This window comes from Vespa crabro, chromosome 2 (genome assembly GCF_910589235.1).
Source record: "Vespa crabro chromosome 2, iyVesCrab1.2, whole genome shotgun sequence".
NCBI lineage: Eukaryota > Metazoa > Arthropoda > Insecta > Hymenoptera > Vespidae > Vespa > Vespa crabro.
This window is the reverse complement of record NC_060956.1, coordinates 17,233,984-17,252,220: the sequence shown is the minus strand read 5'-3', so window position 1 is coordinate 17,252,220 and position 18,237 is coordinate 17,233,984. Positions and strand designations below refer to the sequence as shown.

The 18,237-nt window shown below is 36.0% G+C and overlaps 2 protein-coding genes across 2 annotated transcripts in view; one reads left to right on the top strand and one right to left on the bottom strand.

The window, feature by feature from the left end:
- LOC124421915 overlaps positions 1–18,237 on the top strand; it is a 330,571-nt gene that overhangs the window by 198,563 nt on the left and 113,771 nt on the right. The gene's annotated exons all lie outside the window — the stretch shown is intronic.
- The window catches only part of LOC124421923, a 105,308-nt gene continuing 92,913 nt past the window's right edge, over positions 5,843–18,237 (bottom strand). Inside the window, exon 4 of the transcript XR_006941747.1 lies at positions 5,843–6,366. The gene's annotated coding sequence lies outside the window, so the exon portion shown is untranslated. The remainder of the gene's footprint in view (positions 6,367–18,237) is intronic.

Genomic DNA, 18,237 nt, shown 5'->3' with positions numbered 1-18,237 from the left:
GTGCCATAAGAAAAGAGGATAATAAAAGTGCTCGAGCCTAAGAGTGGATAATAAAAAAGTCACGGGCTTTGTTTTACCTTCGACGGTAAAGGCGTACGAGGAAAGAGTAGACCACCATTAGAATCGTGGCACGGATTTCTATGGTATACGAGTTCGTTTTCTTGGAAATGAGCCCATTTAGTCAGAATTTCCTTGGTTATTAACAATTACGATGATAGCTAATAAAGTATAAGAATTATTCATTATTTTTAAACAATTCTTTGCGCCGTTCGGTACTTTGTTCTTTGATCTTTGAGATATTTTTACTTTTGTAATAGATTAAAAAAATACCTATCCATTCAGTTCGCACAAAAAATTTATATAATGGAAGCGTAGACTAACAGATGAAAAGTGAACCATCATGGGAATATGGTACAATGACGGTTTATCTTTGATTTTGTCGGAGTAACACGCATGGTAAATTTAAAAAACTACCATTGCTGACGCATGTCGGTATAACTGATAAAATACAAAATGTTACCTCACCAATTAGCAAACATCCATTTATAAACTATAAACGCAACCCTTCGTTATTCACCGTGCAATCACGTTAACAAGTAAACATATAGGTATTATAGATGATACCGTGATGATATCTTTTTACTGACTATTTAGTCATTTTCTTTTTGATTTCAACGCACGACCTTTTCGATCTCCGTTTGTGGTCCCTATTTATTTCGTTGGGAATTCGATCAGATATCAGTGAAAAGCATGTAATATCGTGCTCCGCGTCGAAGCAACTTTAATTAATAATTCAAAACGCTCGAACGCACGATTATTGTCCGATGAACTTTCAATGGAATAGGTCAATCGTTGTCCAACCGAATTCAAGTGCAACCCCATTTTCCGATCAATATTTAAAGATGCGATGTTAACTAATCGTTTCAACGAAAGGGTTGTATAATTCAAAGTTTGATCCATTAGAAAATGTAATTTTCATGACTATTCGAAACTCACCTCTTATAGCTTATAAATATTTTCAATGAGATAAACGTTATAGAATTTTCTCATTTAATTAAATAGCAATTACTTAAATTAATAATACACTAGATAATTCTGCTTTCGTACAATCATGTTACATTAATTCACTTACACTACGTTATTAAATCACTTAATTTAATTGTCAGTCAAGAAAAGAAGAACCCTTATGACGATCAAAGGAGACTCGGACTCTTTTCGCTTTTGTTTGATGATAATTTAGTAAAATCAGAGAAGTCAAATTGGTCCTATAAAAGTTCTAATCGCAGTTTTCATTCATTCATTCTCACACTTTTCAAAAAGTTTCTGCTTTAAGAACGACGTTTTCAGAATCTCGAGTCATTTCAGTGATTTATGATTTAGTCGTTCCGTTCTAGAGGAAGTCTTGTTTCGATTAAATACTTCATTCGAGTCAATGAAAAATAAAAAAAAAAAAAAAAAAATAAAATTATTTACCAATTAATTTTTACAAATATTACAATCTGAATGATATTTGAATTACAAACTGATTTCTATTAATATATTATATATTTTTTCCTCTTGTTGCAGGTAAGTCGGACAGATGTATCAATCAATCGAAACTTTATGGAAGAAAATGGTATTCAGGTATTTGCGTGATCCAATTACAAATTAATTCTCATTCGTTAGCAATGTAACGTGAAAAGTAATTCAGAATTAATGTAAGCTATAAAGCTATAAAGAGGATAAATCACATGTTATTATAAATTCCAAATACGACATAAAAGTGATTCGTATTTATTTAATGAGAGAGAAAAAAATATTTTCTTTCTTTTTTTTTCTCCCTTTTTTTTTTCTTCTTTTCCTTCTTTTTTCTACGTCACGCTGTAATACTTCCATTTTAATTGTTACAAAACATTTTCATATTTTCCTCGTTGCAACAAGTTTGCCGTCGTAGAAATTTGTTATCGATCGGTTACGCGAGAATATCGTCTTTGAAAAACAATGGGCATCGTCGTTGGCTATTAATTCAGCTAGAAAATACTTGCTATGATTTCTCCTGGGATCATTCTCGAGCTGCGGACACACATCCGTAATGTTCCTTAGAAGCGCGAGAGAAATCCCGTGAGTGAATCAACGCGATATAGTACCTTCTCTCGCTTTTCCTTCGGTATTTAATTTATCGTGACTCTTCTACTACCAAGGAATCCAAGCGTCGTTTATTCGATGACGCACGAACGAGCACGAAATCGTGCTCTTGAAAAGCCCTATTTCTTCTGCCTTCATCACTTTTCGTTATCTTAAAGATTAAAGAGAGAGAGAGAGAGAGAGAGAAAGAAAAGAAAAAGAGCAGAAAGAAATGAAATTTAAATTCAAAATTTAATACGTTCACGTTGATATCTTTTCTGTATCGTGCTGTACCTTTTCCTTGCGTTTCGCTTGCGGAAGATTCGAGGAAAAAATTTTAAAATGATAAGATTTGTTCAACCTCGGAATTAAATGAAAATATCGTAGAAAAAGTATTACGTGAATTTCGAAATGTTTGGTATTAAAGGGCAGACACATTCGTATAATACCGTGACTAAGGTTTCACATCTGATTACTCGTATGGAAAATTAAAGAGAGAATGAAGAGGATGGAAGGGCACAGGTTAGGATGACTTTTACGCAGGTGGAAAATTACGAGGAGAGTTAGTTTGGCACACGGATTGAGGATGAAATTCGTACGGGCGTTGTCGGTTATGGCGCCGATTCGTCGTCGCTCGCCGGCGGGTTGCGATAATTGGCCGGTGATCCGAAGCCACCGATATCGCGGATGTTAACTCCACGTTAATGCGATTTCGCAACCGTATGACCGATCGTGGCCCTGCAAAATCGCGTTCACCCTTCTGTCGAATGGCGGTAATGATTTTCGCTTGTGTACCATCGATGTGTTCGAACTAATCGAAAAGTCTAAGCGGTTTGTTACTTATACATATTTTTTTCTTCTTTCTCTCTGTCTCTCTCTCTCTCTCTCTCTCTCTCTCCTTGTTTTCTTTTTTTTTTTCTTTACTTTTCTTTTATTTTTTTTTTTTTTGTTCTTTTTTTCTAGATAAATTTATCGAAACGATCGGTTTTGCCATCGATCAAAGTCGAATAGTCTCTTTCGTTTTCAATTTTTCATTACTATAAAATTACTAAAGCGTAAACGATGATGTAATGTGTCTCCTTTTAATTTTTCATAGAATCGATATAAATCACGTTTGAAAACAATTGTCATTCGCAACTAGGTCGCAATAAAGTGTACGCACGTTAAAGATGAGACACTTTCGGAAATTCGATAAAAGAAAAATTCTATAAGCGCGTTATCGCGACGGACGGAGACGGTACCTACCTACCTATCTATCTATCTATCTACCTACCTACCTATTTCGAGCGTCTCCTTCAGTTCCTCTTGCACTTTCATAGTCGTCGTCGGCGAATTAATGCGCTTCGAGAAAGTAGGCTAGCCCAATATCGTTAAGCCGCTTTTAAATCCAATGGAATTACCAGGCGTTCATTCGAAACGAGTTTCTTCTCCTCCTCCTCTTGCTCTTCTTCGTTAAGAGCATAACAAAATAAGCTTTTGAAACGTCTTTACGGTACCACCAACGTGGGACGTTCCTGCCATCACGGTAATTCGACAAACTTTGTCGTTCGTTTTTCTTTTTTTTTTCTTTTTCATTTCTTTTTTTTTTTTTCTTTTTACTCTTTTACTTTTTCTTTTATCGATTTATCAGTTTTACCTAAGGATAATATCGTATTACGTGTCATTCGATCCGAGAAAGTTCTCCCGTAGAAGACAAAAATTCGTATGAACGTTAAAAATTTATTGGGAAATTCATTATGTCACAATGGCCAACACGATCTTTGACTGTCGACGTTAATTATACTTAGATACCAACCAACGATTATAATCTCGACGTGAACGATTCTAAAGGGCTAAAAAAGATTAATATCTTTACGTTACGTCCTTTCTAACGTCAATCGTAAAAGTTCTTAAGCTCCGTGAACTTTACCGAATCTCGTTCCCTTCTCGTTCGTGTCTCGTGGATTCCCTTTGAGATCATAACTTCCTCGTGTTTTTGCATCTAGTAAAGAGAAACTTGTATAGCTTTGAAACGAACCTAAAGAAAAGATTAAACGCGAGTATCTTCGCACAATTTTCAACGCAGCGATATGCTCTCTCGTGGTTTTTGAAATTACTCTTCATAGAAAGAGAAAGGTAGAGAGAAAGAGAGAGAGAGAGAGAGAGAGAGAGAGAGAAAGAGAGAGAGAGAGAGAAAGAGAGTTATTCGTTTTCTCTGTTTTACTCTTTCCTTTTCTCTTGAACTCTCTCGTATATACCTTGTGTGTGTGTATGTATATATATATATATATATATATATAACGGAGGAACTCGATCAGGAGTCGCATGACACACGTGTGTAATTTCTTTGAAAAATCCAACTCTTCGATTAGAAATCCCTTTTGAACCTTCATTCTTTTGCTTTTTCTCTTTAAACGACGAAGAAAATAAAATGAAAGAAAAACAAGTTGTGAATTTTCAAGACGACAAACTATTTGTCCTCTGTAAAAGCGTTGTATTTCGATAATGCTTTATTAAAGAAACATGATTCTGAAAAAAATGTCAAAGAAATGTAATTGAAAAAGAAAAATTCCTTAGAAAAAGTAACTTAGACTTTTCTTATTGTTTGAGATCTGTATAAAATTATTATATGTTATACATATATAGATAATACGTATTGAAAGTAAGAAAAAAATGAATTTATATTGAAACCACGATTAACCATTTCCCTCTGTCAATCTAATCTCGATCTAATGAAGTAAGGTACGATTAGAAAGATCATCGACAAATTTTCACAATTTTATGATTCCAAATAAAGTTCTCTGTTAAAAATATTCCACGATGCACACGAATAGTATCACGATGCACACGAATTCAGTTATTCACTATTCAATATACTCTAACTCTGTCGGTATTATGGATTTTTCGAGGACGATAAATCTTTCTCTCCCTGTTGGTCGCGTGCGCGCTCGCGCATGCTCGTTCGCCCATTAATTCCTACCTTCTCTATCCTCAGTTATATTTCTCTCACTTTCACAAAATGTATTTTTGAGGCCAGGATAGCAGCACCAGCAATGGATGACGTTCGAGATGCTGTTACTGTTCCTTTTTTTTTTTCTTATCAAGTATCTATACCGTAAGATGAGCATGATTATATACATAAATTGTCGATACACACACACACACGCCGATATATATAGAATAAAATGTATTAACGTACTCTTGAAAATCGCATACGTGATTAATTCGACGGATGCAATTACAGTGTAATGTTGACACAGGTTTTCTTTCGAAGTTATATATATATATATATATATATATAGAATCTTTTATCTCATAGATTTTTTATCTCATAGATCATCGCGTTTTTTATATGCTCCGTATGCTTTCATATGTAATAACGTGTTTTCGAACGTTTTGATACACTTTTTCTTTTTTTTTAGAAAAAGAGAATAGCAAGGGGGTAAATTCGTTGTCTTACGGTTGGTTTCACTTTAAAAGTGTAGAGAAAAATCTAGGACCAATGGAAAATTTGAATAACGTATTTGAAAACCTTATAACGTGAGAGAAAATAAAGAGCTTACTTCGATATTTTTACTCTGGAATGTGAAACTAGGGTGCATAGGGTAACATGGGGGTTCAGAGCGAAAACGACGTGCTGTTCGGTGGTCGGCAAGGAACGCGCGTAATTTCACACTTCGCCAGCCGGTAATTCGTTCCGAATTCAAATCGATTTTTCTTCACTCGTTTTCGCGCTGTTCCACAAATCATAAATCAAAGATTGGTGTATTAGTAATTTAATGGCGTTTGATTTGCCGTCAGGATCGGAGGAATGCGCGCGACGAATCGTTTTTTTTTTCTTTTTTCTTTTTTTTTTCTTTACTTTCTCTTTGCTTTGATTTTGTATAATTTCTTAGAATTTTGTTATTGATAAAACAAGCAAGCTGAGTGAATCACTGGAGAACATACGGTATAGATGGCTTACTGTTCTCCGAGATACCTAACAGAATATATGTATACTCGCATACGTACATAAATACGTAGATACGTGCAAGCGACTTGATTCTCTAGCGTCCCGAGAGTCAACGTAGCGGTAACAGTAATGCCTACAAGCTATTATTATGCGTTTGTTATGTTAATGACTCGCATGACGGCTCCGTCGTCCACAGAGGTCAACCATTCTATCCACTCCTCGCTCTTGAATGCTGTTCCAGGTCTCTGTTTCTCGTTGTTGCTTCTCTTCTCCGTTAACTTCGACCTTCTCGCTGGTGTGTCTCCGATGACTTGTTTTCTTCCATATGGAACCTGTAATAATGAATAACGAGAATAATAATTAATTGATGTTTACATTATTAAAAAATTAACGTACGACATCGTCGAACGCGAGTTTTCTCTTAAATAATTAAACGACTAATCGCAAAAGTAAACTTGTGTCCCCGTTTCCAACTCTATCATCGGATTAATAAACAACAAGTTTAATTAATGATAAACAACGTGTTCTTTTATCTGTAAAGAGATAACGTTAATATGTAGGACTCATAGGATTCGCGATTAAAAACAAAAAAGAGAGGATGAGAGAAAAAAGAAAACAGTGGAAAAAAGCTTGATATCATTTTTTTAAACGAATCCCACGCGTAGCCCTCTCATCTGTTTGCATTTCGCTAAATCAACGAGAGACCGACCGACTGAGAAGGATTTGAGAGGGCGGAAGATTAAAAGAATTATCACGCATCCTCGTAATTGCTCTAATTTCTGACCTTCTTCTTTTACCCCTGGCAAGAGCTAGGACGAAAATAAAAAAGGGATGATAAAAAGAAGGTTGAAGCGTCCGAGTTGACGGGCCAACCTTTACGCTCACGAACGTAAATCATTTCTTGTAAACGTGACAGAAGGAAAAAGATAGCCGTATTTTCTTTCCCATTATTATTTAACACAGATTATTTAATAAGGGAGGATTTCAAAATCCGGATTATCCTTTTAAATCCATTCGTTTCGATTGTATTAATCATATTATTTATTATTTTGATGTTTTTGACGTTCTTTTAATTAAAGATTCATACCAATAACCTTTACAAGCAAATCGAAATTTGTGCAATTGATTGACGTACAAATATTCGTTCAATAAAAACTAATACGGGGGAAGCGCGCGCGCGCATTTGTTGACCGAAAACGTTCGTTTGAATTTAATAGATCGTTTTAACTTTAACACGCTGACAAATCTATGTGGCCTTTGTTTATTTGAAATTTTCTTTCTTTTGCAAATTAGAACATTGATTTTCAAATAAATATACATATGTATCTTCGTTCCTAGAAAAGGATCTCAAGGAAAATATTTTCAATTTCAAAAAACTGTGGAAAATTGATTTACACAATCTAAATAAAAACGATTAACGTTTCTATGCATATCGTAAATTGAGAAAATATGTAATGGCATAACTCTACGTACAATACGTATCCGTGAAATACTATAAACGAGTTTGATAAATGTAAAGATATACAAAGTTTTACCGCGTTTTATAAAAACCATCGCGTTAAACCTGTTTCTCGAAGCTGCTGTCTCGGGGGATTCGTCGTAAAAATCATTCTACCTTTTATTTTCGTAACAATTCTACGGCATTAATGTAGATGTTTCTTTGCTCGCGTAAGTACGCTCTATACGATTTTATACTCGCCCATCTCGTCAGAAGTACAAATTAAATAGGAAAATAAAGTTCGATATTGTTCGATGTTTCTTGCGACATCAAATAAATAAATAAATAAACAAGTTAATTCTATTCTCTCGAATTGAAATTATTTATAATCAAAAAAAAAAAAAAAAAAGAAGAAGAAAAAAGGAAAAGAAAAAAAAAGTAACATTATCGTAAAGTCCCTCGATAAATGATAATAACGCCACGATAATAAATAAAATCATTGACTATAGGATTGATTATAGGAAAAAAATTATATCATATAGTTTATATATATATATATATATATATATACGAAAAGTAAAGTGTTTTGTGTTTCGTGGGAGAAAAATGTAACATAGGTAACGGAATGAACGCATACGTTTCGCGTACATTAATTGGATATGGCAAACTCGAGGGGTGGGCGAGGTGGGCGGTAATTAGAAGAATTTAAAGTAAACACATGGAAAAATATTCTAATGACAAGCGTTAGCGACACTCGTCGCTCTGACGAGGCTGGTAAGGTGGTACATAGAAGAGAGATGCTGGCGAGCTAACGAATAAAAAGGGAGAGAGAGAGAGAGAGAGAGAGAAAGAGAGAGAGAGAGAGAGAGAGAGAGAGAGAGAGAAAGAGAATGGCGAGGTTATACGCGCGCAGGAGCGTAACGCAGGCGCGATCGGGCCACAGCCCCGTTGCCGAGGGTGGCACCTCGCAGAAGAACCTCGCGAATGCTTTAGTACCGTCTCGTTCTCGTACAAGGGAAACCGGAAATGTTTCGACCCTCGCCCTCCGTACTGGCGGGAAAATAAAGTGCGAGTTTATCTGAAGTCGTCGCGAGTGCTTCCGAGCGAGTTCGTTAACTTCTCCTATATTTGGTGTGTTCTTTTACTTCTTCTTTTTTTTTCTTCCCTTCTTTCTTTTTTACTTCCTCCTTGACGATTCCAACCGTGATTTGTCGACGTGAAGTAAGAAAAGCGAGAAACGAACTTTCCTCATCGTACCTTTTTTTTTTCATTCTACTTGTACTTTTCTCGAACAAGCTAGGATCGTTGTTGGTTCGATAAAAAAGAAAGAAAGAAAGAGAAAAAGAATAAAGTAAAGAGGAGAAAAGGAAAAAAAGAGAAGAGAAAAGAAATAGGGGAAAGGAAGAAGTACAAGAAAGAAGAAAAAAAATAGGAAGGGAGGAAGTAAGGAAGTGGGAATCGTTCCTTCGAGTGTCAGGCCACGTTCATCGTCGGTGAAACTACACGTGTGTTACGTGAATTTTGTCGTGAAAGAGTTTATTGGAAGTTTCGAGGAAGAATCGGATAGTCGAAAAGTATCGACGTCCCTTCTACGATATCCGGAGCATCGAAGTTATTTCGCTGAAAGTTTTTCGGTGGAACGTGGAAAGAGGAAGAAACGAGAAAGCGAGAGCTTTGTCGAAGGTTGGTCCCAAACTGGGCTTGGGAATGAGATTAGCTTTTTATTCCAACGTAGACTCGATCGGGTCTCCCAGAGACGTCTACACCCTCTCTAAACCCTCCTCTAGTTCGAACGACGTTCGGCCTTTTCCGGGATCGTTGTGAAATACTACGTCCGTACATCGTACGCGAGATTTACGCTCCAAAGTTCAAAGGAACTTTAATGACGTTTCCGATCGTTCTCTCTCGAATGCTCCGACTTCTTGTCGATATGTGATTTCACTAAAAACCTCATTACTTGTTCGCTTTGAGACGGAAAAGGATCGGGACACGCGGTACGCGAAAGGATGCACATTTATTATTATTATTTCTTCAAAAAGGAAAATTTCTATTCGCGTTAAATGCAATTATAACTGGAAGCTAATTATACTTTTTAATGTAACTAGGTACTTGTTTTAATATTTTATAATAAAATTTCTTGATAAATTAATCCTTCAATGAAATTTCTTTAACAAAAAAGAATATAAATATAACGATGAAATCTTTGTTTCGACAATGAGATTGTAAATAACTTCATTCACCGATGTATTCACTCCACTACTTCAATGTTCTTTACGTATAACGTAACATGTATGTATATCGATTAAAGTATCGCGATTTTAAGATAATTTTACGAAGTATCGAATATCGAGAAGATGATCCTTATTTGTGAGAAAAACTAACTAAGTTAACACTACTTAGAGTTTCACAAGTGTTCTTTCATATCTTCAATTATCCTTTGAAGATTCTTCGAATTCTTTCGATACTATGCATCCTGTTGACGTTGTCTCTTTCATTGATGTTCTTCTATCAGATCAATATTTGAAATATTTTGGAAAGGATTTGAAATATTTCGAGTGATCCTGAGAAAATAAAAATTGATACGAGCCAAACTATTTTTCATTAATAATACCGTTTGTTGTTCGAACGAATTCTTTTCGAATTCATTCTATAACGATGGAACGTCAACGAAAAGTTAAAATTTCACAATTGTCGAAAATATTTTATTTCGACGAAACCTTTTTCCTCGATATCTTTCATCAAAGGTGAACGGCATGGGTGACGTTATGAGAACTATTAATCGTTCGATAAAAATCGCCATATCGCTAATTGGAAAGAATGAATTTCGATTTAATCCAAGAATAGAGCTATCATCGAATGATTGTTGGGATGGATGAATCTCTCATCTCGAGTTTGTCTCTAGTGAGTGGAAGTTCGAATGTGCGCGTTTCGTCTGAACCATTTCTCTTTCTCTTATCGTACCATTTGCGAACTCTGACAATTTTATTACTGTCCTTCTGTGAAATAGCACGACGAGGCTTGACAATTAAAGGTTTCCCTGGAGATGACAAGAACCATAATAAAAGGAGACGATAATATGTAAGATAGAAAGGCAAAGAGAGAAAGAGAGAGAGAGAGAGAGAGAGAGAGAGAGAGAAATGACGAAGGAGTTACGATAGCGAAACCGACGTAGACTTAATACCCGAACAAGGACTTCGAGAAATAAGGAGTTAGTCCTGTTTGAAATGCAGTCTGCGCCCGTTCAAGAACAAACCCCCCTGCTCTCTCCGACCTCCCTATTTCACTCCTCCTACTCGTCCACCTTCTTCCTATTCTTCCACTCTTTTCTCTGTTCTTTCGCTTCACCATCAAACTCTCGGGAGGACACAAAACGTGCACTTCGAAACACACTTTATCCTCCTGTTCTTCGAATCGTATTTATCTATTCCTTTTTCCCTCTCCCGTCATTCGCCTACTCCCTCCCAAGTATATCTTCTTTTACAACGTTTAGCCTATTTCCAACTCCTTCTCTAACAAGATTCATTTTAATGTTTTGTAATATTCGTACTCGTTACATCGTTCGATACCCTTCATTCTTTAACCTTTTATCCGTCGACAATGAAGTATTTCTTTTCTCCGATTTGCATGAATCGATAACGAGAAATTATTCTTCAAATCTGCGACGAAAAATTCTTCCAAGGGAAATATTTCTTCGCATTTCTCGTCTACTCTTGCTTCGTTGTCATAGTGTTATTACGAAGTAAAAATTTCCACTTTGGAAAGTTTCAATAGAAGTTATCGTACGTGAATCGTTAAAGGTGCCAAAGGACGAGGAATCGGAAGATAAAAAGAGAAGGTACTACTTGTCGGTGAGGTGACTCTTGAAAACGAGTTGTACGAAACTTTTGTCCACGGTCAAATATTTTACGGCGAAAAGATTTGAAAAGAGAAGCAAGGTCTTTTCCTCTCGCTATCATTCTTCGTCGAAAAGATAAAATGGGACAAGTAATCTTAGACGAAGGGAAGTGGGGAGAGAAGGGAGTTGCCGAGAAGATAGCACACGAATGCGTGGGAATGCACGCGTGTTAATGCTAATTTATTCAGAATCTCAGGTCGATCCGTGAATGTTAAACGAGCTTATAAAATGGACTTGACTTTATATACTTTATATATATATATATATATATATATATATATATATATATATATGTATCACTATCTAGCAAGACTTCGATCTGTCAGACAAATTGAAATTTTCAACGTGACACAACTGTGCCCCAATCTTGTAAATTGGAAACAAATCGTCGAACGAAACTTATTTTCTTACTTTTTTTTTCCTTTTCCCCTTATTCGCAAGATCAGTTGATTTTTCATCCGTGATCCGCGAGATAAATCTGAATACCGTACCCTTCGTGTTACCTTGATCGTTCTCGATATGAATATTTTTACTTTATTCGCGGTTTTCGATCGAACAATCTCACCCTCGACGATTTCAGATAATAAGAGAACGGAGATCTTTCAAAGTGAAATTTAGACGATTCCATGAATTTTATACGATCCGATCGATCCCATCCTATATATTTTCATTCGTTGATGAGCTTAAGAATCCATTCAAAGGAATTCAGGGGATATAATTTGTGAACTCTATCGTCCGATCAGTTATTTTTCTTTGCGCGGCTTTTTTTTCCCCATAGCGAGCGACGAGAAGGTAAAAAAAGGAATAAAGAAAAATATAATAAAAAAGAAAAACGCGCAAAACAAAAATATTCTCATAGACTTTCGTTTAGGAAAATCGTTATGCGTACCTATATATACGACATAGGTATAATCCATTTCGATAGTTTCCACCGAAGTAATATTTTTTTTTTCTTGAATCTAGTACACGTTCGATCGTTCATTCGTTCTCACGTTCGATTCGACGCTTTTAATCGATAAATCTTTCGATTATATCGGGATACACGAGAACGTTATCATATTTTACTTTCGCTTAATCTTCATGGCAATGAACCATTTTACGGGATGTATTATCAGGAATTCACCACATAACGACAGTATTATTTATCATCATACGGTTAGCGTATATGCGATATGCCTACCAACATTAAATTTAAATCTAAAAGTAACACGCATGTATGTCCGCCGTACACTTCCGCGGTAAATCATTGAAATTTCTAATGAATCCATTGATTTTAAAATAGTAAATTCGTGCGTTTGAAATTCCGTAGGTTCGTTAAAGTAAAAGATCACAGAATTCAACGTTTGAATTCGATTGCATTTCGATTAAAAAAGAGAATTAATCTCCGGTGATAATGATGTACCGCGTAAATTTTGCAATTTTTTAAACAAAAAGATGAAGCATAGAAAGAGAGAGAGAGAGAGAGAGAGAGAGAGAGAGAGAGAATGAGTATACAGCATAAAAATGATTGGTTCCAACATAAATCGACCATCGTCACGATTAAAACGTTGTAAAGATAATGATGAGCGTAAAAAAAAAAACAAGGAAGAAGAGAGAAAAAAATAGGAAAGAGAAATGAAAAAGGACAATTTTCAGTGACGGTTTACCGGGGAAATCGATCGTTAAATCCGCTGCGCAATTTTAATTAAAAATCCGAGCCAGCTACGTATCATACACGTTCCTTGTATCGCATCGACTCGTTGAAACATGGACGCCTTTAAAAACGAGCATGATGCATTCGAGATTTGCATTAGTCGCACAAACAAAACGTTATATGCGAATTCTTCATGATAAGAAAGAGGAAAAACTGTTTGGAACAGAAACATTGTATGTGTCTTCGTGTATTTGCGTATGTCTCTCCCTCTTCCTCTTCCTCTCTCTCTCTCTCTCTCTTTTTTGTTTCTATATATAATCTTGACAAAAAAGTTCAACTTTAAAAAAAGCTTTATTTCCATCTCTCTCTTTTCTCTCCTTTTACAAACATCCAACTAATAGAATATCTCGATAAATAGATATCTTGATTACGTTCTTTTTTCATCCACGTAACTCGTTCAAAGTTGTGCACATCGTAATACTTAATTGTGAATTATTAAATCAATAATTATTTTAAAAAATTTAGATTGCACCTCATTGCAATGAGCATACTTATACCTATAAAAAAAAAAAAGAAAAAAGAAGAAGAAGAAGAAAAAAGAAAAAATATGACGAAGTCAAAATTAATTTTTTCGCACCTTAATCACTTTTTGTCGGAGCAATATATGTATTTCGTCAGCGTCGATAAATCCACTTGTATTCGTTGAAAGGTCAAGCCTTCTCTCCTCCTTCTCTGCCCCCTTCCCCAAAAAAAACGAAAAGAATAGAAGCTAAAAAAAAAAGGAAAAAAGAAAATTAAGAAAAAAGAAGAAAGAAAACTCGATTGTTTGCGATTGCTTTTCGCTTAGGGCTTCATTTCCAAGATAATTTAGTGATAGATAGATTAGTAGATAAAGAGAGAGAGAGAGAGAGAGAGAGAGAGAGAGAGAGAGAGAGAGAAAGAGAAAGAGAGAATAGGAGGAAGGAGAGAGGCGGGGGATAGGAGGCACCTAATCGCGTCTCTCGGTTTACGGTTAGGGTCCAACGAGATGGTTGAAGCGACCCGGCATCAAACCACTGCGAAGGGTGTGAAATAGTGTCAGTGCGTATATAACAGGCAGAGGAAGGCTTTGACAGAGCAAACCGCAAAGCGGATGACGCTGAGACAACAGAGAGAGAGAGAGAGAGAGAGAGAGAGAGAGAGGGAGGGAGGGAGGGAGAGGGAGAACGAGAAAACGATAGAGCAAGGAAGAGAGAAAGAGAGAAAGAGTGATTATTCCCACAACACCTTGTTGTAACATACTCCAGAAGATTATTACTGAAATCTCTATGGAAATCCATTGTTTTGAGTATCATGTTCCATCCGACGTTACTCCTATTATAGATTGCTAATCTCCAGCGATAAACGTGAAAAGTCTGTTTAACTGAGATGGCAAATAAAAGAATTGATAATTCTCGTTATTTCGTAATTTTCGATAAATCAACGACGAATTCGTAATTAAAATCTAACGATCGGAAAGGGATAATTATCGCTTGAAGGAAAATTAACGTACGCACACATGATCGTATTGACAAGTAGTAGTGGCATACGGAGAATGTAACTTGAAAGAGAGAGAGAGAGAGAGAGAGAGAGAGAGAGAGAGAGAGAGAGAGAGAGAGATCAGTGATAAATTTCCAATTCAATCGTACGTTCGATGCAATCGACTAAATCAAATATTGAGACACTAGATCGGACGAAATTACCTAAGGATGAGAATTAACTCTACGCACGTAAAGGAATATAGATAGATGATCAGTTTAATAGGTACACATATAATAATAAGCGTAATAAGCTGTATGCTTCGCGAATAGTCCTAAATCCTGTAGGTTATATTACTCTATCCTTCTATTTCATTGATGGGTCGAGGCATTCCCGTGGTCGTCGAGCTATAAACGACGTATAGGCTTTGGAATGGTTCCAAACCTTCCAGAACTCGACGTATATAAGCAACAAGTTTGCTCGTACGACTGGAAATCCTCTCGATGGCTTTTTATGGCGAAAACTTCCGTTTTGTTCTTAGAACGTTTCACGGTGAGCCTCGATGAAAACGAGGGAAAAAGAACGGTAAAATTTATTTCACCTCACAAAGAGAAAGAGGAAGAGAAAGAGAGAGGGAGAGAGAGAGAGAGAGAGAGAGAGGAAGAGAGGCGGATAATAATGCGCTTTAGTTCGACGAAAAGAAAAACGATGTTAGATAAATTTTCATAAATCCTCTTTTTGTATGGAGTTAATAAAGAATCATTCTTATTTGGGGACACGATTCGATTCGATTTTGAAATAGTCGAATAGACATTTTTTCCAATGAGATTATACAGAAAATAAGATAGATCATTAATACAATCGAATTAGGGATAGACGTTCAAAGACTTTAATGATAGAATCGTATGCGAAAAGTGGCTTGTTGATGAAATGGCTCGTTACAAAAGTAAAAGCGAGTCTTGTAATAATCGGCCTTCGAGTCAATAAAAGAAAGTATATGATAAAAGATAAAAAGAAAAAGAAAAAAAAAACTTAAGTAGATCTTAAATCGTTAATCCTTTTTATTCAAAAGATTATGTAAATTTTAAAAGAAATTTTGCGATATGTACGTTCGTCGATAAATACACGTTTCGATAAATATTCGATACGAATGAAAATTCGTTCTTTGTCAATTTTATTTCTTTCGTATATGATAGGAAAGACGATGGAAATCATGAAAAAATAACGTATCCAATATTTCATCGTCGGAAAAGTTTGATTCTCTCCTAAGTGAACTTTTAGAAGCTACGACAAATAAAAGTGGCGAGAGGTTCGCGCCGGATGGCAAACCAACATCGAATAGTTGGCTGTTACCCTCGGTTTCTCTCATAAGCGTTGCAAATTTTAACCCACCCATGGCAGAACCATCGCAGAAACTGTTTTACATTCAACATTTGGTCCCAGTCATCTTTTCCTCTCTCGTTCAAACATCATCCTTCCTTATTCTTCTTCCCCCTTCTCTCTCTCTCTCTCTCTCTCTCTCTCTCTCTCTCTCTATCTCTATCTCTATCTCTTCTTTCTCGCTCTCTTCATCGAAGCTAGTGGTTTAGCATAACGCCAAGTACAAAACTATTCAGCAGCCGTTTCGAAATAGGCAAAGAACAGAAAACTCGGGAGTATACCTGAGATTTGCGATAAACGCAGCTGTCACGGGTGCTGGCTCGTATAGCAACACGTGGTCCGACACAGGCCGAAGGCTAGAATACATTATAAAAGATCCTCACCTCGTAGAGAGGGAGAGAGAGAGAGAGAGGAACTTGTCGCCATCTGTCGATTTTTGTCGACGATCCGCCACGAAAAGTTGACGTTAACTTTTCCATCGAACCCCGTTCTGGTTGAAGAGGGCGGCTTCTGTGTTGAAAGAGAAGGAAAAGTATGAGAACGAGTAGTACGAGGAATGAAAGGAAAAGTTTTCTACGAGGAATTCTCTGAAATTACGATGTCGAAGGATTGTCGGGTACATGCTATTTCATCGAGCGTTTCTTAAAATCTCGAAGATTAACGTATAAAGTTCTTTACGCATTGCTTTAGATTCTATAGAATATCGTAAACTAATGCCATCAACGAACGGTACGATTTTGATTCGTCCATCGTACGATGGTAATCGTATTACGAGAATCGTTGAATTGGACGTCAACGAAATCTATAAATCTGTCGTGGATTTTCATGAAATTCTCGTGTATAGCAAGAGAAAACGTACGAATTCGCGAGAAAACTAAATGAAAGTTCCCTGAATGAAAAGGGAATAACGTTACGGTCTGTCGCGTTCCATGAATTTTCAACTAACTAATTTTTTTAAATAAGTTTATTTAATGCGTTAATTAAAAATTTTCTATGCTAATATACGTATACGTATCGTTCTTTTCTTTAAATATTAGAGTAAGACAAATTAAAAAAAAAAAAAAAAAAAAAGGAAAAAAGAAAATTAAAGGAAAAGAAGTAATGAAAGAATTTACATCAAACGTACGTTTGAATAATCTCAATTGAAATATTTTTCAGATGATTCTAAAACTTATCTCTTATATCCAATCGTAACGTAAACGAGCGTATAACATAAGTTATATCTCTTACGATTATGAAAATTTTCCATTGAACTTATAAAACTAATCGCAAACTGATTCGAACGGTGCATAACAATTAACACTAATTATTCGTGAATCTATTTGAGAGAAGATGTAACAATGAGCACATCGTGCAATATGTAGTATGGTACGTTCATACACTATGATGAAGGTATAATGAAGTCCAGTGGGAAGGTCGAACCGCGTATTTCGACGGCGGAAGCATGCGGCCAACGAAGCGGCCAAAACCAAAATCACGCTTCCGGAATCGCGTTTCCTTCCCATTCGCGAAACGAGGAGCGTTAACGCGCTACGTATTTTGATACGTTGCATCTACGGTATACATATACCATGATGCCAACATCAAAGGCATCGGAGAAATTTCATATCTCGGGCGTTGTACGTACGAACTATGACTATCGAATTCCAGTTCGTGCGACAATATCATCCGTTTTAAACGTTAAAACATAGTTTTGTTGAGAAAGACATAAAGAATTCCGTTCGGTCGACGTCGCACAAAAATGATAACTTTCTTCTCTTTAGATGTTCAACGTCTCTATTGAATTTAAACATCGTCGAACTTATCTCTTTTTTTTTTTATTTTTTTTTTCTTCTTCTATACGTAAGTCTCGAAATTTCTTGCATAAGCTTTGTTCGCTGTTATAGCGAGTAAAAAGTCGAGATGAACTTTGGTTATTCGATGAATAACGATCGATTGGTCGTTCGTTAAAAAAGAAAAAATAAATAAATAAATAAAATAAATAAACAAAGCAAAAAAAAAAGAAGAGAAAGAAAAGGAAAAAGAAAATAAAGTAAGGCACGATCCTTTTTTCGCTTCTCTGGGTCAGAGGGACTAGTAAGGACTTTGAAGAGAGAATACTTCATCCGACTAGGGCAAAAGTGCCTTTTCATGGGAATCTAGTTCAGGATCGCGAAATACATGTAGAAAAAGAGCGAAAGAGAGAGAGAGAGAGAGAGAGAGAGAGAGAGAGAGAGAGAGAGAGAGAGATACATACATACATACATACGTACATACATACATACACACATATGTACATATATACATATATAAATACATATGATGCTGCATGGAGTTGGCTTCTCGTTATGTAAAGGCCCCTCTGGTGTCTCGAGCGTGGT